Genomic DNA, 27,236 nt, shown 5'->3' with positions numbered 1-27,236 from the left:
GGAAACAACAACAAAACACTTGAGACAACAAGAAAATACACATACTCAAATGAATGCTTAAATCACCCAGTTCACTGGAAGGGGAAATAATACAGGTTTCCCAGGGAGGACAGGACTCCAGTTGGAGGCTGAAGTCTAGGGAGAATTTTGCTGAGCCACCTGGAGGAGGTTCCAGCCTTGCAGGAGGCTGTGAACAAAAATGTGAATAGGAACAGCAAGGTGCATTCAGAAGCATGCACACCACTGTAAAACACACAGCAGTGTGTTCCAGAGGCAGCTCCCAAATGCTCCTCCCATATGCCAGGGCCTGGACTGCTCTTCTGGCTGGCAGGCTCTATGGAGAGCAGAAGGAAAGCAAAAAAGACTAAGTGCCCAAGAAGAGAAGGAGGGGTAGAGAGTTAAGGATCTCATTCACTGGGATAAAACACTAAATTCCAAGAAGGAAGAAAAGTGAGGAGGAAGAAAAGGGGGGAGGGGGAATATCCAAGTTGTTGTAGTATTATGCAACCGAAATTCCATGCATAAGCCAGGAAATTCAAAGGTCACAGTTCCCACAGCAACTGTAACTTTACCCGGTGGGGTATGTGGTCTTTGGCACTGCCAGACCCAAAGCTACCTACCCAATCCGGCACTTGGCAGCCCACGCCACCACCACATACCTGCTGCTCAGCCACCCCGTGCTCCTGCCTTGTACACTCCTGGCCTTCTGTACCCATGCTGTGCTTGCAGCTCACCTGGCTGCCCACATTAGGCTGGGCTTTTTTAAGATTTATTTATTTATTTTGAAAGTCAGAGAGAGGGAGAGACAGAGAGAGAGAAACCTTTCATCCACTAGTTCACTCTCCAAATAGCTATAATAGCCAGTGCTGAGCTAGACTGAAGCCAGGAGCTTCAACACGGTCTCCCATGTGGGTGGCAGGGGCCCAAACACTTAGGTAATCTACTGTTGCTTTCCCCAGGCCATTAGCAGGAAGCTGGATCAGAAGTAGAGCAGCCAGGACACAAACTGGCACCCATATGGGTTGCTGACATTGCAAGTGGCAGCTTTAACCTGCTGTATCACAATGCTGGCCCCCAGACTGGATTCTTGTTGGCAGAGCTTCATCCTGATTCCAAGCCTGACTCCTATGGGCCTTTCATGTTAACTTCTCTATGCGACTGGGTGAATATGAGAGCAAGGAGGGAGTGTGTTCATGTGGGTAAAGGGGTTGCTGCCTCCTTTGTTCTTTCATATCTTGTGGCATCCCACACTGGCCAAGCCTCACCATGCAGAAAACAGGATTGTGGGGTGGGATAGGGGAGCAGAGGTGGGAGAACACAGCAGAAGGAATCCTGTGCCTCAAAGGACAGCAACAAAAAAGTGAAAAGACAATCCACCAAATGGGAATAGATTTTTTTGCAAATCATGGACATGGTAAGGGACTTGTTTCTAGAGAATACATAACTGAGCACATACAGATCCTGCACTCATCTTTTTGAAAGAAAAATTTTTAAAGATTTATTTATTTGAAAGGCAGAGTAACAGAGGGAGAGGGAGAGACGAAGAGAGAAACAGATCTCTATCTGCTGATTTACTCCTCGAATGGACACAGTGGGCCAAGGCTAGGCCAGGTAGAAGCCAGGAGCCTGGAACTCCACCCAGGTCTCCTACATGGGTGGCAGCAGTCCAGGCACTTGTGCCATCATGCACTGCTTTTCCAGGTGCATTGGCAGGGGGCTGGATTGGAAGCAGAGCAGCCAAGACAAACCGACACTCTGACATGGGATGCCAGTGTCTCAAGTGGCACTTTAACCCACTACACTACAGTGCCAGCCCCCCTGCACTCATCTTGAGGCACAAAGTGGAATGAGTGGCTCAATGAGTGGCTGTGGCTCAATAGGCTAATCCTCAGCCTGCGGCGCCGGCACCCCAGGTTCTAGTCCCGGTTGGGGTGCCTGATTCTGTCCCGGTCGCTCCTCTTCCAGTCCAGCTCTCTGCTATGGCCCGAGATCGGGTGGGCCCTCGGGGCCACGGCAGGTGGGTGAGAAAGGTCAGGTACAGATACTCTTGCTCCTTGCTGCCCAAGAAATGTCGTCACTTTCCGAATATGCCTTGCACATGACTCTCGGCTGAGTGCCCGGCTGTTTGGAGAAGTTGCCAGGCCCACTGACTCCAAGTCTATGAAAGTGGTGAAACTGTTCAGTGAGCAACTGTTCAGTGAGCAGCCGCTGGCCAAGAGGAAGGAGACTTACGACTGGTATCCCAATCACAACACGTACTTTGCACTCACGGGGATCCTCCATTTTCATGGCCTCTACAGAGATGAGCACCAAGATTTTAAGGAGGAGCAAGTACGTCTGAAGAAGCTTCGTGGGAAGGGGAAACCCAGGAAAGGAGAAGGGAAGAGAGCCACAAAGAAGAAGTAGTGCTGGCCTTGGAGAGAGAGTTGCTCATCGACGGAGAGGAGAGCGTGTGTTTGCACGCGGATGCCTCGTTCTCCACGGAGCTTAGCTGGAGGAACACGGTCACCTCCATGCCCACGTCTAACCCAGGGAAGCACTCTAATTCTGCAGAATTACTCGGTGTTGGTTTTATAATCTCATGTTCACCTAACTAATGAAATGGATATATAAATTACTGTCTGATGACTTGTTTGGGGCGGGAGTAGAGGGAAGCCTCCTTGAGTGTCAGAGTTTCCTCCTCGCTCTTCCTGCCTCCCCACTAACTTAACCCTGACTTCTTTCCTCTCTGCCATTCAGCCACTGTCTCCACCTTCAAGCCCACAAACTCTGCCTCTCCACCTGCTCCTCTGAGAATACCTAATAAGAAATGGGTGGATTAAACAACCACCTGAAAGAGTATTAAATACCTGTTTACTGTGCAGAAGGTATTGGGCCCTACTAGTGCAGTGGTTAACAAGAGAAGCAAGCCTTATCTCATAGAACTTTCAATCCTATGGAAGAGACTACTACTTAATTCAATTACTACTATTACTTACAATTGTATTAAATGCTACAAAAGAAAAAGCCAGACTCAGGGGCCAGCACCTGCCATGCCAGCATCCCATGTGGGTGCTGGTTCAAGTCCTGGCTGCTCCACTTCCGATCCAGCTCTCTGCTATGGCCTGGGAAGGCCTCCCTCCCCCTCCCTCTCTCTCTCCCCCCTCCTCTCTCTCCTCCTCCTCCTCTCTCTTTGTAATTCTGACTTTCAAATAAATAAATCTTAAAAAAAAAAAAAAAAGAAAGAAAGAAAGTGATGGCAGTGAGTCATCCCTCCATCCTTGTTCCCCAACCTGGTCCCACATTAATAGTTGTTCATAACAACAGCAGTTAGAACCTAAACATTCTTTTAAACATTTATTTATTTACTTGAAAGGTACAGTAACACAGAGAGAAAGCAGGAATGATATATACAGAGATTTTTCCACTCACAGTTTACCCCTCAAATGGTCACTACAGCTAGGCCTGGCCCAGGAGCTCCAACCTGATCTCCCATATGAATGGTAGGGGCCCATGTATACTTGAGCCATCTTCGGCTGCTTTCTCAGGAGCATCAGCAGGAAGCCAGATTGGAAGCAGAAAGCTAGGACTTAAACTAGCACTTGATATGGGTGCTGGCACCGCAGGCGGCGCTTAGCCCACTTCACTACAACACTGGCCCCAGCACCTAACATTTAATATGTGCTTACTAAGCTACGAACATTGTTTTATGTGCTGTTCTTTTGAACTTTATACATAAGATTTCACTTAATCCTCGCAATAAATCATGATATAATGATTTTTATCCACATTTTATAAAGAAACAGAAATTTAGCAATTTATTCAAGGTCACACAGTTACTAAGTAGTACAGGATGGAACTGAACCCAAGCAGTCTGGTTCTAAGGACCCTCACATTTAACCAAATCCAAAGTATGAAAATATGTCCTTGGCAGACACAAACTAGGCAAAAGGAACTAAAGGAACACAGATTGTAAAACCATTCTAAGGGTGACTTCTCTGAAAGAATTATCAGTCTCATGTTGCCCTTGTGATCACAATGGCATATAGAAATGGTCCCAAGCTCCACAGAAGAGAAAGGCAAGAACAAACCAAGATGTCATTGTCATCCACTATCATCTACTTGATCAGATGCAGTTCCATTCAAAATGGCAATACAGGACCATGCTTTGCTTAAAAATTACTTGCTAGCTCTGGCCTCAGAATCAGCCCTTAAGGCATTCTGATCTGGCTAAAAAGCCTATGAGAGTATTTCAGGCATGGAAAGCCAAGACACTCTGGCAAAAAAAAAAAAAAAAAAACAAACACAAAACTAAATGAAAGATCTCTGTAGTGAGATCCCAGCGGAAAGAAGGGGCCATCAAAGAAGGAGGTACCTTTCTCTGAAGGGAGGAGAGAGCTTCCATTTTGACTATGGCCTTGTCTAAATAAGATCGGAGTTGGCGAACTCAAAAGACTTTCATAGCCTTGGCAACTCATGACAATAGCCTAGGGTGATTACTGACGTCATAAATAAGAGTGTCAATTGTTAAATCAACAATAGGAGTCACTGTGCACTTACTGCCCATGTAGGATCTCTGTCCTTAATGTGAATTAACAGCATAACTAGTACTCAAACAGTACTTTATACTTTGTGTTTCTGTGTGGGTGCAAACTGTTGAAATCTTTACTTAGTATATACTAAATTGATCTTCTGTATATAAAGATAATTGAAAATGAATCTTGATGTGAATGGGATGGGAGAGGGAGTGGGAGATGGGATGGTTGTGAGTGGGAGGAAGGTTATGGGAGAAAAAAGCCACTATAGTCCAAAAGTTGTACTTTGGAAATTTATATTTATTAAATAAATGTTTAAAAAAAACAACAACAACAAAATTACTTGCTAGGAGTGAGGCTTTGGCCCAACAGTTAAGACATCAACCTGTCTCCAATATTGGAGTGCCTAGGATCAATACCTACCTCTGGATCCTGATTCAAGCTCCCTGCTAATGCACTTGGGAAAGCAACAGAACATGACCTGAGTACTGGGGTCCCTGCCACCCATGTGAGAGACCTACATGGAGTACCAGGCTCCTAACTTCAGCTTGGCCCAGCCCCGGCCAATGCAACCATTTGAGGAGTGAACCAGTGGATGGAGGATCTCTTTCTCTCTCTCCCTCTCTCTGTCACACTACCTTTCAAATAAATAAATCAATCTTTAAAAAAAAAAAAAAAAGTGCTATGTGGCTCAAAGAAGGCAGCAAATAGGACAGTCAATAGAACATTATTATACAAGTGAAATGTTTTATTTCTTTTTAATCTTGCCTGAGCAGTTTAGCAAGAAGGTGGACTGCTAAAATATGCTGTAGGGATTAGAGTAGGGAATAGTTTAAATTTTTATTCTGGCAACTTCTCCACATAACCCAGATGTAGTTCTTTATTAAATTTCCTGTGTTACAATAGCATAAAGAGAGCTGAAAATTTTCATTAGATAACATAAGGGAGTTAAGATTACAACGGGAACCAACATTGCTCCATTTTCCTGATTGCACTTAAATACAATCTCAATGCACTTGGTCCAACCTTCAGCTATTCCCTGAAGACTGGTCCCCCATATGTCCAGCAGTAACCAGTTTATGTTTTTTGTTTTTTTTTTTTAAATCAGCATCATGGTGAATAAAATTGTTATAAGGAGCTTTTGCAGCCTAGCCTCTGCTTCCATAGGGGTTTAAGTTTCTAAAAGCTAAAACAAAGTCAACAAACATAAAAATGAGTATTAAAGATTATGAGACTCTAGGAGATCAGTCAGCTCTAGAGACTCATTAAATATAACGAAAACACCTGAAAGTATAGTAATCTGACATCTAAATCTAAGTTTACTCAAAAAGAACTGAGGGAAAATTTTACTTCATCCAAATTAAAAGTTTGCATGCTTCAAAGCAGAAAGTAAAAAGACAACCCATATGATAGAGAAATCATATATCTGATATATCTGATATACGATGATACTTATATTGAATTGTATTTCCTACATTATATTGTAGCCAGAACATATAAAGAACTCCTACAACTCAATAAAAAGGTAACCCAATCTTTAACTGGTCAAAAGATATGAACAGACATCTCCCCAAAGAAAATACACAAAAGACCATTAAGCGCATGAAAATGTACTTAGCATTATTAATCACCAGGGAAATGCAAACCAAAACCACAATGAACGGTCAATACCCTCTAGGAAGGTTATACTCAAGATGGACAATACCAAATGCTGCTGAGAATATAGGAAAACTAGAACACCCCTACACTGCTGCTAGGAATGTGAAACAGTGCAACTACCTTGGAAAACAGTTTGTTAAACTGAGTTCCCAAATGACCCAACAATTTCACCCCTAGGTGGGTCTCCAACAGAAACGAAAACATTTGCCCACATAAAAACTTGTACAACAAAGTTCACAGCAGCATCATTTCCAAGTAATCCAAAAGTGCTAACAACCAAATGTCTATCGATTTTGTTGAATGGAGAAAGAAAATGTAGTAAATCCATACAATGGAATGTTATTCAGCCATATGAGGAAATGAAGCACTCAGCCCTGCTACAACATGGATGAAATCTGATGGTATTAAGCTAAGTTAAAGAAGCCAATCACAAAAGGAAAGTATTGTGCAGTTCCAGAATGGCATGTGAAATGTCCAGAATAGCACATCTAGAGACAGGAAGTAAATGAGCAGTTGCTTGGAGATAGGGAAAGGGATCTTTGGGAGATGAGAAAAATGTCCTAAAATTGATTGTAGTGATGGTTGCACAACTTTAAAGATATTAAACATCATTGAATTGTGCCATCGAAATGAATAAACTGCATAGTAAGTGGATTATATAATAAAGCTACTTTTAAAAACCTGAGGGGGGCCAGTGTTGTGGCATAGTAGGTTAAGCCCACATCCCAAATGGGTGTCAGTTCAGGTCCTGGCTGCTCCATTTCCAATCCAGCTCCCTGGTAATGCTCCTGGGAAAGTAGTAGGAGATGGCCCAAGTGCTCAAGCCCCTGCACCCACATGGCAGACCTGGAAGAAGCTCCTGACTCCTGGCTTCAGATCAGCCCAGCTCCAGCCCTTGCAGCCATTTTGGGAGTGAACCAGAGGATAGAAGACCTCTCTCTCCCTCTCTCTATAACTCCATCTGTCAAATAAATAAATAAATATTTTTTAATTTTTTTGACAGGCAGAGTGGACAGTGAGAGAGAGAGACAGAGAGAAAGGTCATCCTTTGCCATTGGTTCACTCTCCAATGGCCGCCACGGCCGGCGCACCGCACTGATCCGATGGGGTACTTGGGCCATCCTCCACTGCACTCCCTGGCCACAGCAGAGAGCTGGCCTGGAAGAGGGGCAACCAGGACAGAATCCGGCGCCCCGACCAGGACTAGCACCCGGTGTGCCGGCGCCGCAAGGCGGAGGATTAGCCTAGTGAGCCGCGGCGCTGGCCATAATAACACTGTATTCTCTAAAGTTAACACAGGGCCTGGTATACAGATGTATTCAATAAGTGTTGGTAAAACAGAGTAGAGGTATTGATCTTTTCACTAAACATTTCATTAGGAATTCCCCCACTGTATTCACAGACTCCCCAACTAGAGGAGACAGGAGCCCCACTTTAGCACCTTCTCCCAGCCTAGCACACAGTCTACTCTCCCACAAACTCTGGGATGATCTTCTCTGTCTAAAGTCTTTTCTTAGCTTGGATGCTAGGAGACTTTGTTGGTGAGAATAAAAAAACAGTTTCCAAAAGCACATAAGTAATCTGAGCTCACGAGGCACGGGGGAAAGCATGGAATTGGCCCATCTAGGGGTGTCTGGCTAGAGGTAGAATTAACATTCATGAAGTAATCACATATGTCAAGGCAGTAAATGATGGACATATATTAGAAAATAAAAACTTGGGACTTTCTGTTAAAGGTGGGATACTCTTCTGGGGCCCCTAAGTAAATTACTGCAAACTACTATGCTGCTTTGTCCATTCAGCCTTCCCCACACTGCCATCAGAATCAATGGCTTCCTCCACAGCACTGGTTCAGATCTGCCATCTATTACTGTTGGCTGCACACACGTCTGGCTCTCCCACCGTGTAACACACTCCTAGAGGGCACAGAAAATGTTCACAATTGATGGCTTGTTGAGAGCCATTAGCTAAGTCCTGCACACAGTAAGCAGACAATTTATACTTGTTGAATTTAAGCATTCCCGTCACAAAAAAAAAAAAAAAAATTACTTTGACACCTCTTTTAGAAGCCTTTTAGTGTCTGTGGCCACCTGCCTGAAGGTAGAATCTTTAGTTTGTTAACATGACTTTCACATGATCTACAAGCCCCACACACTCTCGTCGCTCACACCCACCTTCATTTCCAGAACTCCTGCCGCTGGCCCTCTTATCACTACACTGCAGCACATGAGTTGCCCATCTGTCTCTCCAGCCTGCACGCCTCACCCAGATGTGGGTCCACTTGCCAGTCACCTTCTTGACTCAGCTATCACCTCTCTGATTTGCCCCTCCAACCCGGAGTAAAGACTCTGTCATATACTCTCCCTGACCCCATACTAGTCCTTCATCAATGCTTTTCACAGACCTGTATCTGTGCTTATCTGTTTATCTCCCACCCATACAGATGCAGCAGACTCCCTGAAGGTTTCCAGTGTGATGCCATGTGACACAGACTTAACATCTGGTCTCCAAAAACATGTGTGTATACATGTGCATATATTTATTATCAAGTTTACTGATGTAAAAGCTATAGAGTACACACTGGTAACAAACTACAGCAACAAGCATACTGTAATATGCCATGATAACATAATCAATGATAAATATACAATACTCTGTATTGTAAATACCATATAGCCAATTGATTCTCATTGGACATATTCATAGACTTTTGTCTCTCTCTCTTTTTTTTTTTTTTTTTGGTCTCATATCTGTGGCCAACTTATGGATGCAACTGACAAACAAGTTGTTTGTTAGCTGATACTTTCATTGATTTGAAGGAGAAAAAAATGAAACAAGGAAGATATGCATAAAACATGATAGGAGCAACTTCTTAATTACTGTGCCAAAAGCCCATCGCTGATAAAAACAACTTCTTTCCCGAATCAGACACTAGTTTCCAACCACTAGAAGAATACACATTAAAATTATTACTTTCTAAAAATTTTCTTGAGAAGCACAGAGACAGAGAGACAGCAAGTTCCCATCTGCTGTTTTACTCTCCAAATGCCTGCTCAACAGAGTAGAGCTGGGCCAAAGCTGGGAGCTAGGAATTCAATCCAGGTCTCTGCTGTGGGAGGCAGGAACCCAATTTCTTGAGCCATCACCAGTGCCTCCCTGGGTCTGCATGAGCATAAAACTGGAGTCAGGCACTCGAGATGGGAATCAAAACCAGATTCTCCAACATGGAATGCAAGCATCTTCACTACTAGGCTAAATACCTGCCCCTCTATCATTTTTGGACAATGAACAAAACAACAAACCAAGCCCTGATTTGTAGTGTTTGCACACTTCTGTGGAGGAAATTCTTCTACCATGGCTCCTGTCAAGCCCCTAACTTGACATCGGAATGCACAGTTGGAAAGAGATGAACCATAGCATATTACTATGTGAACAGTAATTCCCTTATATAGATACAGTGGGTGTAACAGCATATGTAATGCTAAAATAATGATATGATGAGTTGTTCTTATCACCTTGTCTTTAATATAATTTACTTAATTGTAATAATGGCTGTATTCAACAATCAACTTGCAAAATTCCTTGAAAATTTAACAACAGGGTAGGAGCTGGCTCTAGCAGGCTATGGTTCATTACCAGTATGCCCAGTGTTCAGAACACAAAGGTGCTCAAGTCATATTTGTGAAAACAAAGTATCATCCTATACTTAAATTTCTGCTAAGAGTATATTATTCCATAGGGAAATAAGACTTCTACAGCTGGGAATTTTGAAAGCTAGAAGGAATAGTATAATCTTCCATATAACATACTATTGCCTTCTTAAAAGGGGTGTGTGTCTTTTTTTTAAATACTTAGCATATTCTCAAATATAAGATACCTTCTTTAACGAGTTCTCCTTGAGGTATTTCTTCCACCAAAATATGTAGATAGCTGGAAGTGATTTTTAAATCCCTCAACAGTCTTATTTGGCTTAGGACCATGGGTGCCACTATTCACAGAGTATTCTTAAAGCTTGTGAGTCCTGGCTTTGGGTCTGTAGAAAACAGAGCCCAATAAGTACCTCCAGGCCCCAGAAGGCACTGGGCTGGTAATGGCTGGGAACCCATCTGCTCCCTGTGCCACCTGTAGCTAAGTCTGGGACTACTCTTCCTCATTCTTTTCCCTTCAATCTTCACACCTCTCCCAGTTTCACCATGGATCCTCCCTGCCCCTCAGGCTGGTTGTAGTCTTGCACTTCCTACCAGCTTCCCCACAGTTGTTAAGAACCGAGTTTCTTTTTTTATTTTTAAAAATTTATTATTTGAAAATCAGAGTTACACAGAGAGAGAGGAGAGGCAGAGAGAGAGAGAGAGAGAGAGAGAGGTGTTCCATCCAATGGTTCATACCCCAATTGGCCGCAACGGCCAGAGCTGTGCCGATTCAAAGCCAGGAGACAGGAGATTCTTCCGGGTCTCCACATGGTACAGGGGCCCAAGGACTTGGGCCATCTTCTACTGCTTTCCCAGGCCATAACAAAGAGCTGGATCGGAAGTGGAGCAACCAGGTCTCGAACTGGCACCCCATGGAATGCGGGAGCTTCTGGCCAGGGCATTAACCCGCTGTGCCACAGCAACAGGCCCAGAACCAAGTTTCTTAATACTGCCTTGGTTGTCACTAATGACTCCCAAATCCATATGGGCCTACCTGCATGCTCACTTCTACCACTTATATCCATGACAAAAATCTAAAGTACTTCACCCAGTTATTGACAACTTCAGAATCCTCACATTCACACTGTGTATCCCAAACCTCAAGCCTTCCATAAAGGCAAACATATCATTTCCACTACTGTAAGAATGCAGGGAGAGACTGTATCCATATCAGCCAGGATCTGGTGGAACTTTATCTTCTGTAGGTTATAAAATGAATAAAAGGGGGAGGAGATGTTTCATTTTCCCAAGCATAAATTTAAGGCTGAATTGGCCGTTTTAGATTACAGGAGGCTGCCCTGCCCCCAGAAGGCAGTACTGTTACAAGACCTTTTTCCTCTCTTCCTCTTCCTTTCCCTCACCCTATCCTAGGCGGTGCATACCCAAAACTCCACTTGCTGTTACTGGACCCATTTCTGTCACTATATGGTCCTCATCAGCCATGATGGAAACCATTCCCTCCAGGCCTCCAGTCCACCTTCCCCAAATACTTTGCACATAAGGCCACTTCCTTATGTAAGGACTACACTGAGTCCTTCTATCAAAATCACAAAGAATATTCCTGCTCCTGGCAATAAACACTGAAAGGCTTAGTAGCCAAGGGGTACAATGTCTTTAACTGGGTCACAAATAGTTCCGGAAAAACAATCCAAAGAGAAGAAGCAAATGGGGCAAAATACAAACAACTGACTCTGAGTGAAGGAGTTCCCTGCTCTATTTTCACACTTCTCTAACGTTATCAAAAAACAAGTCCAAACCCTCATCTTAGCACTGAAGTTTGACAATAAACAGCTCCTACTTATGAACCACTCCAGGCAGGCTGCTCTGCAGTGGTTACAGCTCAGTGCAACATTTTGTTTTTGTCCCTCTCTCTACACCTAGACTCAGGATTTCCCCTGCTCCTCCCTAACAACCCACTTCCTTCACTACCCTGAGGGCCAGCTGCTGACTCACTTCTTCCAGGGATGCCAAGGAAGGAAAAGAACTCATATTTACTGACCATCTGCTACCAACCAGGCTGACGATACCGTGCTTAGTGTTTGTTGTGCATTCTTTCATCTAGTTTGCTATTACTTCCACTAAGAAGGCATTATTAGCACAAGACTCAGTGATGCTAACATGGTCCAAAAGTACACAACCATGAAGTGCAGGGCTGGAATGGGAAATCAGATAGACTCTACAGGCCTATACCTCACTGATTCCTGATGCCTTTCCACAACAACTCAGCCCACAGCCCATTCACTCAACACATCCTCACTGCCTGTTTGTTTCAGGCCCTGTTCAGAGTGCCAGGGATCTGTTACAGGACAGAACAGATAAAGCTCTCTGACCTCATGAACGTGCAATTTAGTTGGAAGAAACAAGACAACAAAAGCTGTATTTATCAAATACTTACATTGGGCTTACTTCATGCCAGGTGTTATGGTATGCATTTTATAAATATTAATTCATTTTAATCTTCATAAGATTCTGTTGGTTAAGTATTATTCTTACAAATGGAAAACAAAGACCACAGGGGTTAAATAATCTATGCAAGGCCACATAGGTAGTAAATGGTGAAATTAGAACAGAAACGCAGGAAGTCTAGCTCTAGAGCCAAGCCTATGATGCCGCAACACACCTACATAAATGACAAGGCATGCTCTTGAAACATGAAAATGTAAAGCAGTGTAAAAGGCATCTGAAGTACTGGAAGGAGAAATTTTCATCTGAGGAGCATGAAGTTTCATGGAGAGGGTAACATCTGAGCCAAGACATGCAAGGGCTAAGGGACTGATTATGCAATATCTACAGTGATTGTTTCTGGGAGAGTAGAGAGTCTGTGCAAAGGCCCCAAGGCAGGGGATATACCTGGAATGTCTGGGGTACAGATCAGAAAGCTTGAGCAGAGAGATCGAGGGGACAGCAATGCAGCACAATTCTCATACGTAGTCTGCACCTGACTCTCTACATCTTCCTGGTGTGCTCTAGCTGCTCTTTTGTAATTTATCTTGATATACAAAGTGAATTGTGGACTCTGTGACCTCTACTCCCTTGCCTGTCCCTGGCATTTCTTGGTTGATGTCTGCTGGATCTGTCTGCTTTGCTTTGTAGATTCCATGAATATCGTGGTCCAAAAGGACGAGAAGTTCCTGTCCTACAACTTTTTAAAATTTCTCATTTTCATCTTATGTGAAAAGCACAGAGAGACAGAGATCAATCTTTCATCTGCTGGCTTACTCCCCAGATGCCCAAAACAGCAAGGGTTGGGCCAGGATGAATCCAGGACCCTGGAACTCAATTCAGGTCTCCAACGTGGTGGCAGGGACCCAAGTACCTCTCAGAGTGCACACACATCAGCAGGAAGTTGGATCAGGGCCAGACTCCAACCCAGGCTCTTCAATATGGAGGCAGAAGCTCCAAGTGGCATCTTTTTTTTATTTATTTTTTTTATTTTTTATTGACAAGTAAAATTATAGACAAGAGAGACAGTCAGAGAGAAAGGCCTTCCTTCCGTTGGTTCACCCCCCAAAATGGCCGCTACAGCCAGCGCTGCACCGATCCGAAGCCAGGAGCCAGGTGCTTCCTCCTGATCTCCCATGCGGGTGCAGGGCCCAAGCACTTGGGCCATCCTCCACTGCCTTCCCGGGCCACAGCAGAGAGCTAGACTGGAAGAGGAGCAACCGGGACTAGAACTCAGCATCTATATGGGATGCCAGCGCCACAGGCGTAGGATTAACCAAGTGAGCCATGGCGCCGGCCCCTCCAAGTGGCATCTTAAATCACTGTGCCAAACGGCCACCCCTCATATGACTTTCAAGATCTCTGCCCACTGGTCCTCCGACCCTAGTGGGAGGACTCCTCAGGAAGTGTTAAGGAAACAGCAATACATAAACAGTGCCTGCATTCTGTTTCAAGGTATGCTTGCTTAATTTCACACTCAGACTTTACCCTCAGTACACACCTTTAAATTGGTTGACAGCCAACATCTCTACCCAACAAACAGCAAAACTGACCCAGAACCACTAAATGTCTCAGCCAAGCCCAAGGTTTCCTTATTTAAACTAGGAGATTAGGAAAGCAGAGATAACCCGCACTTCTTGCTCCTCTGTAACCTTCCCAGCCATTGTCATGCCTAGCACTACACCTTATGGACTAAAGACACAGAAGTCACTTAACTCCTGGAATTCAGTCCTGTATCACAAGACTGGACTGTTAAAGGTACAGTAATACATAAACACAGTGTAGGGTCCCAGTGACAGCTGCAGGCTTCAGCCAAAGCCTAGATACCCAAAGAAGTCACAGAGAATTTAGTTCAATGCAGTAAGTCACCCAGTTATCATGTGCAGTATCTGGATTCATTCTCCATAGTTCCCACTGGGCTAAGCAAGCTGCTCATAAAGAATTACGGAATATGCATCAGACACTTCCCCATTTCTGGTTTTAATCCCATTAAAATAGCCAAAAGAAAGTCCATTTGGGAGCTAAATCAGAAATGGTATGTTTTTCCTCTGGTTTAATTTCCGAAATAAATTACTCCAATTTATTTACAAATTATTTTCCAGATCAAGCCTGGGGGAAAAAAAATCCAGACTCAAAGAACCCTTTCCCATAGCTGAGACAAAATGCAGGAGAGGGTAAAAGAGAAAATGTGCTGTGGCTGTGCTCTGTCTGGGAGATTACTTTCCTCAGGAAGGTGGTAGAAGAGCAGGAGCTATGTGCAGTAAAACACCACAGCTGCCCTATGGCAGCTTGGCACTACGGGTCATTTGTCAGCCCTGGGGCTCCTCCTTTCAGGCAATTGCAGGTCTTGCCCCACTGAGCAGCCCCAGTATGGGTGCTGGAGAATCACTGCCAGGGCCTGTAGGCTCCAGAGACAGACAAGGATTGCCTACCTGTGTGACATAACATCTGTTGCATCACCAATGACATACAGCAGGTAATATACAGGTAACAACTATTGGCTGGATGCTGGCTTCAAAAACAATTAGATACTAGAAGTGTATTTAGCATAAGAGGAACAGTGCCTTTGATTATCAAAAAAATGCCTCCCCCTACCTACCACACATATGCAAATAAGGGGAGACTGATAAAGCAACTGGGGCAAATGAAAACAATTAACAAAATCCAATAAATTTAGGTAACAGATATGGAAGAGAGCTCCTAGTTCTGCTTGCAACTTCCATGTAGATCTGACGTTGAATCAGAATGGTTACCCCCAAAAAAATAGCTTTACCTACACCCTGACAAACAGAAGGGTATCCTATCCAGCTACTGCAGGAGCCACCATGTGCCCAACACATCTGGAAGCCAAGACCACAGAGGTGACTGGTGTGGTGACACTGGCATTCTTGGGAGACATTGAGAACAATTAACAATGCTTATGGCAGTCAGGGAGCATCTAAGGCATCGGCTATCTCTGGGTTTTTTAGGACCAAGTCATATTCTTGGCATGCGGAAAGCAAGACCAGCTGGACCAACAGGGGGCTGAGAATGTCTCTAACCTGAAGCACCGGCACTGTCTGGGGCTCTTCCCTCTCCTTATCTTCTCTGTGTCCTCTTTCCAAATGTCACTGGTCCATTCCTCTCTACTTCCATGGCCAAAGTCCTGCCCCAGCTCCTTGTCATGTCACACCTGAATCCTCACCATTACCACATATGGGGAAATCCAGTCCAAGAGCAAAGCATGGTATTTACATTTTTAAGTGGCTGGGGTTGAGGGAGGGGACCTCAAAAGAAGACAATTTTATGACACATAAAAATTACGTGACGTGCAAACTTCAGGGGCCATAAATAACAACTTTATTAGAACAGAGCTGGCCGGCGCCGCGGCTCACTAGGCTAATCCTCCGCCTTGCGGCGCCGGCACACCGGGTTCTAGTCCCGGTTGGGGCGCCGGATTCTGTCCCGGTTGCCCCTCTTCCAGGCCAGCTCTCTGCTGTGGCCAGGGAGTGCAGTGGAGGATGGCCCAGGTGCTTGGGCCCTGCACCCCATGGGAGACCAGGAAAAGCACCTGGCTCCTGGCTCCTGCCATCGGATCAGCGCGGTGCGCCGGCCGCAGCGCGCCGGCCGCGGCGGCCATTGGAGGGTGAACCAACGGCAAAAAGGAAGACCTTTCTCTCTGTCTCTCTCTCTCACTGTCCACTCTGCCTGTCAAAAAATAAAAAAATAAAATAAAAAAAAAAGAACAGAGCCACACCCATCCGTTTCTCTGTGGCTGCTTTCATGTGACAACGGTAAAACTGAGTGTGGTTGCACTGGAGAATGTCCAGCTAATGGGGCCTAAAACATTTACTTTCTGGCCCTTCACAGAAAAAGTGCTGACTCCTCCCACAGCTGATCTTTCTTGACTCTCATCTCTCCTGCCTCCCCTAGATTAAACTGACCTAAGATACCACTTCCACGCTGTTCTGCGTTGAAACCACCTGCTGCCCATAAACTCCACACTGTACCCTGACATCCATCAGACTAGGTGAATCAACTTGTGTTTAACAAGAAAAGCCTTCACAAAGCCAACACTTTGCTCATGCTATTCTCTGCCTTTTAGGAATCCCTTCCTCTCTTCAACTGCTGAGCTTGCTACTAACTTACCTTTCAAGACTCTGGGAACATTTCCTGGTTCCCTCTCCTCTGCTCCCACAGCACCCTATACTTAACACTCATCACAGCTCTTACCACACTGCTCTGAAATCATATATTTGTGTGTCTGTCTCCCCAGCTACAGCCAAGATTCCAGAGTGCAAGAAACACATCTTACTCATCTCCCAACACCCAGACAGAACCTGGCACGGCTGTGCATAAACACTGACCTCAGCTCCAGCCAGCCAGTGCCCAAATGCACTGTGCTTACTCTAATCCCTAACCCTCTGCTTACCCCAGCACCCCGTCTTCTCACCTACACCATCTACCAATGACCTGGGACACAGTTTAAATTGCCTCTCCTAGACAGGCTCACAACAGTTGGTGTGAACAAGGTTCAAACTCCAGGTTCCTCTCACTCAAGTGCCAAGAGCCCTTGGACAAGATGTTGCTATCACTGGGTTTGCACCTAACTGGCAGAGTCAACAATGCATGTGAAGCACCTACACCAGGGCTTGGCATATAATAGATTATCAAAAAGCAACAGTTATCACTGTTACCCACCTTTGCCCCAAACACCTGTCCATGCTATTTCAGTATTTCATCTTCTCTTCCCCCTCGCTGCTGTGTATATTAGTATAGTATATTTTAAAGCAGGGAGTAGGATTATCAGGAGCAGGGTCAAGGCTATATAGTTTTTTAAAAGATTTATTTATTTATTTGAAAGGCAGAGATACGGAAAAGGAGAGGCAGAGGCAGAGAGAGATAAGTCTTCCAACTGTTGGTTCACACCCCAAATGGCCACAATGGTGGGAACTGAGCCAGGCCGAAGCTAGGAGTCAGGAGCTTCATCTGAGTCTCCCACGTGGGTGGCAGGGGCCCAAATACTTGGGCCATCCTCACTGCTTTCCAGGCACATTAGCAGGGAGCTGGATCAGAAGTGGAGCCGAGGCCGGCGCTGCGGCTCACTAGGCTAATCCTCCGCCTTGCAGCGCCAGCGCACAGGGTTCTAGTCCCAGTCGGGGCGCCAGATTCTGTCCCGGTTGCCCCTCTTCCAGGCCAGCTCTCTGCTGTGGCCAGGGAGTGCAGTGGAGGATGGCCCAAGTGCTTGGGCCCTGCACCCCATGGGAGACCAGGATAAGTACCTGGCTCCTGCCATCGGATCAGCGCAGTGTGCTGGCCGCAGCGCACTGGCCGTGGCGGCCATTGGAGGGTGAACCAACGGCAAAAGACCTTTCTCTCTGTCTCTCTCTCTCACTGTCCACTCTGCCTGTCAAAAAAAAAAAAAAAAAAGAAGAAGAAGAAGAAGTGGAGCCGGCACTGTGGTGTAGCGGGTAAAGCCGCTGCCTGCAGTGCTGGCATCCCATATGGGCACCGGTTGCTCCACTTCCGATCCAGCTCTCTGCTACGGCCTGGGAAAGCAGAAGATAGCCCAAGTCCTTGAGCCCCTGCACCCACATGGGAAACCTGGAAGAAGCTCCTGACTCCTGGCTTCATATCAGCACAGCTCTGGCCATTGTAGCCAATTGGAGAGTGAACCAGTGGACGGAAGACTTTCTCTCTCTCTCTCTCTTTCTCTCTGCCGCTCCTTCTTTCTGTGTGTAACTCTGACTTTCAAAATAAATCTTAAAAAAAAAAAAAAGTGGTGCAGCAGAAACACAAACTAGTGCCCACACGGGATGCCAGGCCTACAGGTGGCCACTTAACCTGTGCCACCGGACTGGCCCCAAGGTCATACAGTTCTAAGAACCTGCCCCCTGCCCTAATATCCAGTATAGTGCAACATGTGGCGGAGAGACCTAACAGATTAAAAAAAAAAATCAATGAATAAATGATTTCAGGAAGCTTTAAGAATTACTAACTAGAAAAATAATGCATATTCTAATGCAGAATAAAACTGTTCAATTAAAAAAATGCAGAGTCCCAGGGGATGAGGCAGACAGTAATGAGACCAAGGTGGGGGAAGCATGTGAGGGTACTCTTATGTTGATAAGAAAGGAAATTACAAGAGAGCTGAGTAGGTGTGACTGGCTGAAAGAGGGGCCTGTGAGATAGGAAAGAACTGATACTGTTCACTTTCACCTGCACAAATACTGCAAAGAAACCTACTTCTTATTCACTGGGCAGTCTGGATACAGCCATGCTTCCCAGAAGACTGTCCCACGGATGAGCAGAAACCCAGAGCCTCAGTGTTCCAGGTCCTAAGAGCACAAGTCAGTAACAGCACTAGCTAACACTCATGGTGCTCAATGTGTGTCCATTATGTGCTGGCAGGATTTTGAATGCTGACAGCCATACCGTTCACTGCACAGTCAAGAAGATGGAGGCCCTGGAGGTTAAAGAACACGGTCAAGGCCACACGTTCTAGCAGACTGTGTAGTACAGTAGTCTGGGTACAGATCTCCTGCTCTTCATCATGACCCATTCTGGTTTTTTGTTTGTTTGTTTGTTTGTTTGTTTTTGATGCAGCTCCACAATTTACCAGCAGAGAGCTCAGGCAAGTCATGTACCCTCCCTGAGTTGGATGTTTCCCAGTCTGGTAAGTAGGCACCACACACTGAATTTTGTAACAATGCTGCAAGGATGAAAGGAGACCACGTCAGAAACTGTATTTCTAAAGCTGATTCTTAGTGAGTTAGTAGCTCCCTCCCCATATATCTCATATCCCAGTGCAAAGTTTTTTGCCAAATCCCTTGAACTTCTTCACTATCAGCACTCTCTATGACATTCTGCACTGTCCTGCCTTTTGCCTATGTCCAAGCATTTGGACCTCAAAAAAGGTTGTAAAAACAGCCTGGAGATAAGCATGAATGGAAAGCAAGTGCACGTGGAACTGAGTGAGGCAGTATAATCAGGGATGGACCAGACCAGTCCTTGCGTGCAAGTGAATACTGCATGAGCAAAGGCTGGGCCACAGAGCCCTGCCAAAATGCACCCTGACAGCCCATGACAGTACCAACAAGCCCAGACAACAGGCCCAGGAGGCTACAAAGACAAGTCCAGCAGCATCTGAGTCTCTGAAGCTGCATGTGTTAGGGGGTCAAGACAGAGTGCAGGTAAAAGTGATAGGGCATCCTTCCACTAATGGTAGAAATTCAGTCTGAAAAAGCTACTCATGTATACAGAGAAGTAAAATTTTAAATTCCTAGAAAGGGCTTTCTGTTGCAAAATTTCTTTACTGTGAAGTATTCAATTTAAAGCCAAGAAGTACAAACACATACTGTTTTACATGGGGGATAAATTCTCATTTCCATACATACAAGAGTTTGCTTAAGCAAGGAACATCTTTGAACCCTTCTCTGAGATCATTGGTCATAGACAGATAAACTTTCACTAGCAGTCTGTAAAAGCATCCTACATGTTATCACCAAACTCAGTCTACTCAATCAACATAGCAGGGAGCAGAAGTCAGAAGAATTTTAATTTCCAGGAGATACAGCATCTGGGGCCAGTGCTGTGGAACAGCAAGTTAAGCTACCACCTGTAACACTGGCATCCCATTTGAGCACCAGTTCCAGTTCTGGCTGCTGGACTTCCAATCCAGCTCCTTTCTAATATGCCTGAGAAGGCAGCAGATTAAGTATGTAGGCTCCTGCCACCCATATGGGAGACCCAGACGAAGTACCAGGCTCCTGGCTGCAGCCTGGGCCGACCCTGGCTTTTGCAGCCTTTTGTAGAGTGAACCACCTGAAGATAGATCTCTGTCTGTCTCTCAAGCAGTGGCGGGCAAGCCCAACAGATCCACCGTGGTGATGGACCCAAGGACAGCCTGTAGGAAGGGGAGTAGTTCTAGACTTTCCTGAGATACAATGCAGTGTTGGTCCTCAGGGAAGAGCTGCAAAATAATCCTGTTTGCAAAACACATACAGCCACAGGGATAAGTAAATTCTAAAACTTCTCACTTATTTTCAAGAAATAAACAAAGGTGAATAAAGGGGCCAGTATTGCACCACAGTGGGTTAAGCCGCTGCTTACAATGTTAGCATCCCACACTGAATGCTGGTTTAAGTCCCAGCAGCTCAGCTTCCAATCCAGCTTTCTGCTAATGTGCATGGGAAGGCAGCAGATGATAGCTCATGAACTTGGGCCCCTGCCACTTAAATGGGAGACCCAGATAGACTTCCTGGCTGTTGTGGCCATTTGTGGGGGGTGAATCAGCAGATGGAAGATCTCTTTCGCTCTGATACTCTGTATGTATATACATATACATACATGACACTTTGCATGGATATATATATATGTATTTGTACACTCAATAAACATGCTGGGGGGAGGCATTTGGCATAGTGGTTAAGATGCCACTTGGGCACCTGCATCCTATATCGGTATGCCTGGATTTGAGTCCCAGTTCAACTCCCAATTCCAGCTTCCTGGAGGCAGCAAGTACTTGGGTCCCTGCCACTCACCAGGAGGACCCAGATGGAGTTCCCAGCTTCAGCTGGGAGTGAACCTACTGGGGAGTGAATCAGTAGATGGAAGATCTCTCAGCCTCTCTGCCTTTCAAATAAATAAAAAAAAATTTTTTTTTGGAAAAAAAAAAAAACATATGCTGAAAGAAAGTCCAAGTGTCTTGGGTTCAGCATCCCCTAGATTTCCTGGCTCTCTCAGGGCAGTTGAGGCCCATGGATTTCTTTGTGCCTTCCCTTCCCAACTAGGGCTGGGTATGCAGTGTCCAGTAAATACCAAGGGTTGACCAAGTTTCCATCTGGCAAATTTCTCTCCCCTGCCTCATACTACCTTCTCCTTCTTGTTCACTCAACATTTTATGTTAGAGTGAGATGAGTAAATGTTCAGGACTTGAAGTATCCAGCCCATGCAAACTTCATCTCTCTGGAATAGCATCCCTACTCTAAAATGGGGGTGACAGAATCAACATGATGACCAGAGGTGATGGGTGCACATCAAGCACTTGGCACAGCTTCTACCCATAGCAACACTCAGTAAGTGGTAAGTGTCATGGCTAATCTCCCACAATTGTGCACAGGACCACTAGTGTAAAGGTACTCAAAACACCAAAGGCAGAAAGTGGATTTTTATTCCTACCCCTGCAAAGCTGGTTCTGAAACAAAGTCCGTTTGGGAAACAAGCTGACAAGAGCCCATGTCACTAGTTAACATTTTTTTTCCCTTCTTCACAGGGAAATAAATGACTCTGACCAATCATGGCCAAACTGGGTAAAAGGTTCTATTCCAAAAGTGCATTTGCCAACTATACACATTAGTTAGAATCCCCAGAGTAACCCATTTAAAAACAAAACCAAAATCCAGCCACAGAGTAATCAAGCTGGGGCAATGACAGATCTGCTGGAGCACTAGTCCTTGGGAATCAGACACCACGCCTGGCAAGGAGGTACAGAGAAACAAGGATAGGGGTTCCTCCCCTTTTCTTGGAGCAGGGCTGGACTCAACACTCTCCAGATTACTGGAATATGCCAGTAACCTGAATGCATCTCTCCTGGACCATTTCAGAGAAGCAACTCAAGAGTTGGGAGGAGAAATGTGAAGGTGGGGCCTTAAATCTGAAGAGAGGAAGAGGTGACTGGAGGATGGAGATGACCGTACAGGGGTCTACCCAAATGAGCTGCTGCTAACTGGCCCATGAGAGCTCAAGTCCAGAACCAAATGAAAGTTTGAATTCTGACATCACCACTTTCTCCAGCTGTCTGTATCTTGGCCTCCTCACATGTAAAACAGGGATCATAATACACCCCTCCTCTGAGGTTGTTGTGAGTTAAGATACAGTCAACTGTCTCGAGGTGTCTGCTGTACTATCTCTACTATTGTCCTTAGCATCAGGATGCTGCTTTCCCTGCCTCTTTTCCTTTCCCATTCACAAATCCTGCGATGCTCCATCACACAAGGCAGCCTTGGGGCAGGGAGACAGGAGATGTGGGAAAACAGGGAGGAATGTCAGGGAGACCTTAGTGAGGCAACCTGTTGTAGGCTGCGAACATAGAGGGTAAAGAGCTCAGGGGGCTCCAGGTGCTAGGAGTGAGAACCTATATATTCTCTCTGGATCATTCCACTCCTCTCCTCCTCTCTTCCCAATCTTCCAATGCTGACATGAAGAAGGCCTACTGGCCTCAAGCCTCCTCTATGATGAAATCGGCAATGGAAAAGAGGCAGGGGCAGGAAAGAGGTTCAGGCTGATACCTGACAAAAGTTTCACTTTGCCTTTATATATTTATTTTTGAGACAGTAAGGAAAAGTCAATGAAAGCTACCAGTTAGCCTCTCGATTGTGCTGTCCTTCTCCCTCCTCCCCCACACCAGAACCTTCACTGGGTATACACCTGCAGACCTGCTGAAAGCACAAAGACTACTCTGCTGGGTGTCACTCACACAACACCTGCGTTCATCCCCACAGTGCTTCACAGACACAAATACTCAGCTGCTTGGGCCAAGGAACTTACTCATTACAGAAGCTCCTGCCCTCTCCAGCTCCCCCAACCTCTCGCCAAGGTAAAAGTCACAATCTACTCCTTTTCCCTTCTTCAAGCTGGTGATCACCACTTTCTTTGTTAAGCTGTGGCAATCTTCTCTCCTCTGTGAAACTCCAACTTGCCAGTGACAACAAGCGACTGAACTGCAGAGTTAGCTGCCTGGTTACAGCACCTTTACATCTGAAGATGGATAATGCCTGTCCAGGAACAGCAAGGCACACACTGCCAAGCCCCCAGGGCAGGGATGGTGTTCTGTCTACTGGTTTATCCCTGGCACTCCAGTATCTGGCGTCACCACCACCTTCACCCAGTCCCTCAGGATTAGAGTTGAATTCGGAAAACTGGAACCAAAGATGACAAAAGGATGGCTGGAAAGAAGGGGAAGTCCACAGGAGTTTAGGTAAATTTCCAAACACTAGCCAGACCGTTCCCAGTATGTATTCTATTTGTGGAAGCTAATGACCAAAATGGAATCGGATTTTCAACTTTGCCATCTAAAGTAGAAACCGAGAGCCTTATTTACTGCACAGATTTTAACAAAAATGCTGCGCCTCCTGTTTTACAATTTCGACTAGCAGCTTACGTTAAAAAACAAAACAAAACAAAAACAAAAAACCCTGGGCCTCTGGGTTAGAATATCACTAATTTTCCTCTGTCCACAAACCCCTTCCATTCTGTCTCTAATCTTCCCATCTGGTTTTATTAAACACTTCATACCTTCCAAATATAAATTTTTTTTTAGCTCTGATTATTTTTTCTAAAGCAATGACCCTCCTTCCACCTGGCTAGAAGAATGCTTCTGGCAAAGGAAGAGTCCACAGAGTGAAAACTCTACCATAGTGAGGAGGAAGACCCCAATCCAGGTACAGCCCTTGGAGGGGCTTGAAACCTGTGAGGGCAGCAGCAACAGGTGTCAGGGACTCTGAGATCTGCTCCTCGGACACCACTATTGTCCAAGAGCACACTCTGGAATCAGAAGGCCCTTTTAAGCCCCAGGCTTGCTTTTAGTCATGGCTGGCACTTACTGTCACTCTCTTGCCCTGTGATCTCACCAAACCCTTCAGCTTGCAAAAACAGGTATGGAGTTTTTCTTTCCTCCAAAGGCAGCAATGATAAATATGCGAAGGAAAATTCAATCCAGCTCAGAAACCAACTCACTTGCAGCATGAAGCAAAACACATCACCATCATTTCTTCACGTATAAAATGAGAACCATATAGGTATCAAATTCTGATAACCTCAGAGACAAGAATTAAGGAAATAACATGTGATTTTAAAGAAAAAGCTTTCACTTCTTCGAAGAAAAAGCAGTAAGTAACCCCAGAGCACAATTATTATTAAAATGCCACATCCAGACTCACGTTCTGCATAAACCAATGATGGTTCTTGGTAAAACATCAGGTCTCACAGCCTTTTCATCTGTTCACATGGAACCTGCTTCAAGCAGGAGGAGGTACACAGCTACACCTCGCAGAGCCTAAATCAGAGGCAAGGCCTTCGAAAGCTACAACGGTACCCCTGCCTGCCAGTCAGGCCTCCACCACTGGGCCACTTCTCCGATGCCAGTGCCAGGAGAAATTAGGTAATGCTTCTGGTTCCACTTGGACACGTCAAATCAACAACAACCAAAAGACTCACTTGTTCAACTGCTCCACAGATCCAAGAAAGGGTCAATTCAGACCATTTACTCTCCTGCACTGAGTGATGTAAGACCTCTAGGGCATGCACCGTCTGTTCTTGAAAAATGCAACATATGAGCCAGGAAGGAGAGCTCGCTTTTTCCTTGTTTGATTTTACTTCTAAGTCCAGAAGGGTGGGTTTCATTTCTAATCTACCACTAAAATGTCAGGAGAGCTGAGGTTGGAGTGGGAGGAGGGGAGTGACTTTTCCTAACTGGTGAAGGGAATGTGCAATCAAAACTGCATCTAGTTTCATCATGCCCAGATCTCCCAAGCCCAAGGAGGAAAGGAAAAAGTTACTTAACGTTATTGAACATCTACTATGTGCCAAGCACCATGCTAAGTACTCTTCACACACTACCTCCAAAGCCTCTCCCACACCTAGAAACACCACCCCAGGTCAGAGGAGAAAAGAAATCACAGTCTGGCAGACAAGTTTTAGATATTTCAAACGTTAGAGTTGTAAACGCAAAACGGATGCCTGGCTGAGGAAACAGGTCACTGAATCTGAAAGATCCTTTCTAAGAGGAATGCCCAAGGCATGGCTTCCCTGTAATTCCAACATTAACTCATGCTACTTAATACCAACAAAAGAGCTGAAAAACTTTTACAACCTGCAGTCTAAAAGCCTACTGTATGTAGGCCTCAAAGGATTTGGGCCAAATTTCTGAATCTGCCTCTGACAGTTTGTAATACTGTTACAGGTCCTTCAGTGATCGCTCACAGAAGGCAACCACAACAAGGAACAATGAAGCAGCGTCTGTGTGGCCAGGTAAGAAGAAGGTGCCGCTTTAGTAAGACTTTTGCACCATAAAACTTAAGGCATTCTCACCCCTGGGGTACAGGCCATCAATCCAAAATGACTGTCTTTGCAGCAAACTGTCAGGCAGAACCAAATACACATTGGTGCCCTGATACTTAAATGCCATCCTCTCCATCCACATCTCACTTAAGGAAAAAAAAGACAATTAATAAGCTTTACGAACAAAAACACTGTCCACAATTCACCTCCCTTCCTCTCCTTAACTCATTCCATGTCAACCATAATTAACATCTGTGTTAAACACTAACATTAAAAGAACATAAATGTGGTTTGTAGTCCTGTTAATACTTTCTCTGTATTCAGACCCTGGAGAAAAACCCGCCAAGATCTAAGGTAGGTGCATGTCCTAATGGGATGGAGCCCAGCAGCCTGGGGTGAGGGGCTTCCCCTCCTCTGATCCTCCACACACAACTATGAGCTGGGGGATGTGACCGCCATTTACCACGATGCCAGGCTGAGACGCCAGAAACACGCACCGCCAAGACAGACACCACGGCTGGCTTTCTGCTTACACCCGGCAAGCCCTGGGTCTGTGCAGGGCTCCTCAAGGTGATTTTAAAACGAGGGATTTCCACTGTGCCACAGAGACCTCCAACAGCGGCTCACTCTGTAAGGCATCGGGGAAGTAGCTGCCATCTCCTCAGAACGCTACCACAGAAAACGTCTAAGCAGCATTTCGGGGTACGCCGGTGGCCACCTGCCAGAACGACCCCGGCACCCCACACTCCGGACGCAGGCCACAGGTCCAGGCAAGGACGTCAGAAGGCGTGTCTACCCCCTGGAAGCCATGCTCCGGGAGAGAAGCGCGCAGCCCCATCCCGAGGCCTCCAAGACCCCAGACCCCTAGACTCTGGGAAGTCCCTTAGAGCTGCTCCGGCACCCAGCAGCACATCAAGTCTCGGCCACTCTCCCTCCCACTCGCTCGGCTTCGCCCGGGACCCTCCTGGCCGAACCTGACCTGACGTCCACCTCGCGGAGGTCAAGGACAGGGGCAGGGCAGGGCCGGGCAGCGCCAGTGGGGGCTTCCCGGTGGCGTCACCCTCAGGCAGTAAAAGGTTGGAAGCGGCCGCCAGAAGGAGGCGCCAAATGCCCACAGCGGGTCCGGAGCCCTCCGGCTGCCAGGAGGGAGGTCTTCAGCCACAGGTCCGGCCGCGGCAGGCCCGGCACCAAAGCAAGCTATCCGACCGGCCTGGGGGGCCCGGAAACCCCGAGCTCGGAACGCGAGTGAGATGCGGCTCCCCGGGGCGGTTGGGGCCGGTCGAGGACACAAAATCGCGTTCTCACCTCCGCCTCATGCTGCCGTGTGGCCCCGGCGCCGGAGTGCCCGCGCCCGGCCCAGGCCGCCTAGTGCCGCTCCGGGACTCGGGACCCGCAGCTCCGCAGTCCCGCAGCCTCTCAGTCCCACTCCTGGAGTCCGACTCTAGCAGCAGCGGCGTTGGCAGCGGCCGCAACAGGAGCAGCGGCGCCGCCGGCGGAGGCTGGGCGGGCACATGGGAGGGCGGAGGCTGCGGCCCTCCAGGCCCGACCACGGGACCTCAGCCTGGGGGGCGCGCGCTCTCTGTGGCCTCTGGGGCCGGCAGCTGCTTCCGTGCTCAGGGACCTCGACGCTATCCACAGACTCAGCTTTTGCCGGGAACTCAAGGGTTACAGACAAACGGTAAAGCAAAGCGCCGTTGCCACTCCCTTTCTCTCTTCCAACCCCCGCACGATACATGTGGTACATTCCTCAAGGCCCACGGGGATCATTAGAGCGAAGAGCTGATTGGTTGAGAATTCTGGAAGGGGGAGAGAAGCAACACAAAATGGCCAATGGAGAAACACGGTGGGCCGATCAAAGCCTGCCAGATGGCGAGAAGAGTGGACGGATTTAAAG

The 27,236-nt window shown here is 46.3% G+C and overlaps 1 protein-coding gene and 1 pseudogene across 41 annotated transcripts in view; one reads left to right on the top strand and one right to left on the bottom strand.

Annotated features, from left to right (window-relative positions):
* MICAL3 (microtubule associated monooxygenase, calponin and LIM domain containing 3) overlaps window positions 1-27,236 on the bottom strand; it is a 232,860-nt gene that overhangs the window by 186,118 nt on the left and 19,506 nt on the right. For 35 of the 41 annotated variants that reach the window (XR_011378883.1, XM_008250137.4, XM_008250132.4 and 32 more), the window contains exon 1: window positions 26,648-26,853. The exons of 4 other annotated variants lie outside the window; for them this stretch is intronic. The gene's annotated coding sequence lies outside the window, so the exon portion shown is untranslated. Of the gene's footprint in view, window positions 1-26,321; window positions 26,854-27,236 lie in introns of those variants that run through there. 2 more of the 41 variants (XM_051837051.2, XM_008250133.4) reach the window with 2 other exon arrangements.
* Window positions 2,054-2,456, top strand: LOC100354486 (small ribosomal subunit protein mS33 pseudogene; annotated as a pseudogene).

The sequence above is a fragment of the Oryctolagus cuniculus genome, chromosome 9 (assembly GCF_964237555.1).
Source record: "Oryctolagus cuniculus chromosome 9, mOryCun1.1, whole genome shotgun sequence".
In the NCBI taxonomy this organism is placed as follows: Eukaryota; Metazoa; Chordata; class Mammalia; order Lagomorpha; family Leporidae; genus Oryctolagus; species Oryctolagus cuniculus.
The sequence above is the reverse complement of the archived record's forward strand: the minus strand, read 5'-3'. Positions and strand labels throughout refer to the sequence as shown.